This window comes from Borostomias antarcticus, assembly GCF_949987555.1.
Source record: "Borostomias antarcticus genome assembly, chromosome: 9".
NCBI lineage: Eukaryota > Metazoa > Chordata > Actinopteri > Stomiiformes > Stomiidae > Borostomias > Borostomias antarcticus.
The window spans coordinates 27621262-27624772 of NC_140242.1; the positions used below are offsets into that span (position 1 = coordinate 27621262).

A 3511-nucleotide genomic window follows, 5' to 3' on the forward strand; every position below is an offset into this window, starting at 1 on the left:
TCTGTATATATTGGAGGTGCTTGTATATATTGGAGGTGTCTGTATATATTGGAGGTATATATTGGAGGTGCTTGTATATATTGGAGGTATATATTGGACGTGTCTGTATATATTGGAGGTGTCTGTATATATTGGAGGTGCTTGTATATATTGGAGGTGTCTGTATATATTGGAGGTATATATTGGAGGTGCATGTATATATTGGAGGTGTCTGTATATATTGGAGGTATATATTGGAGGTGCTTGTATATATTGGAGGTATATATTGGACGTGTCTGTATATATTGGAAGTGTCTACATGGTGTCTGTGTGTATACAGGGTGTGTGTGTGTATTGGAGGTGTGTGTATACATGGTGTGTGTGTATGTATTGGAGTTGTCTGTATGGTGTGTGTATACAGGGTGTGTGTATACATGGTGTGTGTATACAGGGTGTGTGTGTATGGTGTGTGTATACAGGGTGTGTGTGTATGGTGTGTGTATGGTGTGTGTGTGTACGGTGTGTGTATGGTGTGTGTATACAGGGTGTGTATACATGGTGTGTGTATACAGGGTGTGTGTGTATTAGGGCTGGGAGTCCGAACTTCGGGATTCGAATATAATTCGAATATTGACAGAAATACTGGTATTCGAACGAATATTAGGCAGCCCTTAATATTCGAACCTGTTATAGGCATAATTTTTTGTAAATGTGTTGGCTAGCAAACGTTGCTTTTGATTCAGATTCAGAGGGTTTTTCACGCCTGGTGAAGTTGCAATCGCGAGTTTATTAGCAAGGCTGTTGGACACCTGGAGCCGGTTGCACCAGTCGTTACTAAGTGGTGACTAGGCCTAGTCATAGCACTAAGTGTTGACTAATTCCAGATTTAGTCACTACTAAATTTAAATGGGTTGCACCACTCACGACTAGTTCCTAGTAACAACTAAATATGTACACCACCCTGGGAGGTGGTGTAAGTGATGACTAGTGCGAGGAAGCTAATATAACTCTGCTATTAGGACGGAGGTGGGCTGAAACATTGTAGCTAAATCTGTCGGTGGAAAAAATATTTTTTTTAGCAGATGTCTTAGTTATATCAAGATTAAGCTAACTATTGGCACCGGTGTGCTTATTGGTGTCATATTTATTCAGTTTGAGTAATTTACGAACGAGCTAGCTAAGCACCTTTAGCTCAATTGGCTCAGTTGCTGGTTAGCGATGAGAGGGGGAGTCCCAGCCGAGTTGATAACCCTCCGTTGCGGGTTGGGGGGATGCAACGGTCGGCTGGGATCCTCATAGTTAACCAGCAACTGGTCAGTGGACTGTACCAGGCAGCCTACGTTATGTCTGAATCAAAGAACGTTATCAAACAAGCTTGGGAACTAGCTGGCTAGGATAATTTTAGCATAACAATCCAACGGCTAACTCTCCCAAGAGAACCCCTCCACTGCACAAGCACCAACCCCAATAATAATAATAAGCACAAGCTACCGAGTGCAACGTTAGCCTTGCTAACGGAGATAATGAATTTGGAGGAGAGTGTTGCAGCTGGTGCTAAATGAGGCAAAGGAAGAACATTTTGTGGACTATTAATATTATCACAGCCATTTCACATTTCGGATTATACAGAAAGGTGAGGATCGAGCCTGTTGGATGACCAACTCAAATGCCTGGCTAGCTCAATATTGTTGTAAGTTTAACATGAATCGTATGCGAGCCGGAGCCCGTCGCTTTCACTGGATGACTCGTGAAGCATTCTACATTTATCTCGCATACTAAACATGTTTTCGTGGAGTAAGTAAGTAAGTAAGCTTTATTTATATAGCGCTCTTCACAGCACGGAGGCAGAGTGCTTTACAGTAATAAAGAGAGTGAGAGTGAGAGTGTAAAAGTTCTGAGATGTAGGCCGGGGTCCGTCCGTGAAGAGCTCGGTGGGTAAACACCTGGTTGACGACGGTTGTTGAGTCTTACATACTGCAGCCAGATAGCCCATAATGGCAAGTTCTGATTTAGCCTAGGCTACATGTTTGATTAATGGGATATACATCCTACTACCTTTATTTATCTTTTATTTGTCTTTCAGTACCTAGCCTGACTGGCTTATTTTTGTCAAACAGTGAAAACCTACTGTTCAAGCCAGGGTCTGACATAAATTAAAAGAACGGTTGTTGACATTGTGTGTTGTATTTGCTTCTGAAAACATCATTGCTTATCGATATTGCCTATGATACAATGCCCACTAGTGGACAGAATGTGCACAACTTTATTTTAATACCTAGGTAGGTCTTTCTGTAAGAATTTAATGGTAAAAATAGTATTAATAATAATTCGAATATATTCGAATATTATTATTAATAAATAAACGAACTTCGAATATGATTTTGGGGCAAAAGTCCCAGCCCTAGTGTGTATGGTGTGTGTATACAGGGTGTGTGTGTATGGTGTGTGTATACAGGGTGTGTGTGTATGGTGTGTGTATACAGGGTGTGTGTATACATGGTGTGTGTATACAGGGTGTGTGTGTATGGTGTGTGTATACAGGGTGTGTGTGTATGGTGTGTGTATACAGGGTGTGTGTGTATGGTGTGTGTATACATGGTGTGTGTGTATGGTGTGTGTATACATGGTGTGTGTATGGTGTGTGTGTATACAGGGTGTGTGTGTGTCCAGTATCGTAGCTGCTACCTTGTGGGCGGCCCCTCCGTGGATGATGGACTTGATGAAGATGCCCAGGTCCTCCCCCGTCTCGCGGGACTTGTTCCCCTTGAGACTGACCCCCAGACCGGCCGAGCCGCTGTCGTTCAGAGGGACCTCAAACATCAGCTGCTCCTTCCCATCCTCCGAGATCTGACCTCCACGAGCCTGGTCCTCCTTCTGAGAGAGAGGAGGAGAGAGGAGGAGAGAGAGAGGAGGGAGGGGAGGAGGGAGAGGAGAGGGGAGGAGGGAGGGAGGAGAGGGGAGGAGAGAGGGGAGAGGAGGAGAGGAGGGAGAGGAGGAGAGAGGAGGGAGGGGAGGAGAGAGAGGAGGAGAGAGAGAGGAGAAGAAAGAGGAGAGAGGGGAGGAGAGGAGAGAGGAGGAGAGAGAGGAGAGGTGAGAGGAGAGACACGAGGAGAGAGCAAAGGTAAGGGAGAGAACAGTGGAGGAGAGAGAGGAGAGAGGAGAGAGAGAGAGAGGAGAGAGAGAACAGAGATGAGTGAGAGGAGGACAGAGGGGAGGCAGGGAGAGGAGAGAGGAGAGAAGAGGGGGAGAGAGAGGGGAGAAGAGGGAGAGGAGAGAGGAGAGAGGAGAGAGGAGAGAAGAGGGAGAGAAGAGAGAGGAGAGAGGAGAGAGGAGGGAGAGGAGAGAGGAGAGAGGAGAGAAGAGGGAGAGGAGAGAGGAGAGAAGAGGGAGAGGAGAGAACAGTGGAGGAGAGAGAGGAGAGAGGAGAGAAGAGGGAGAGGAGAGAAGAGGGAGAGGGAGAGGGAGAGGGAGAGGGAGAGGGAGAGGGAGAGGGAGAGGGAGAGAGGAGAGGAGAGGAGAGGAGAGGAGAGGA

General features: G+C 46.0%; 1 long non-coding RNA gene across 1 annotated transcript in view; it reads right to left on the reverse strand.

Annotated features, from left to right (window-relative positions):
* Positions 1-2802, reverse strand: part of LOC311313256 — a 16043-nt gene extending 13241 nt beyond the window's left edge. Inside the window, exon 1 of the long non-coding RNA XR_014630611.1 lies at positions 2665-2802. This is a non-coding gene — a long non-coding RNA (uncharacterized lncRNA). The remainder of the gene's footprint in view (positions 1-2664) is intronic.
* Positions 2803-3511: the final 709 nt, after the last annotated feature.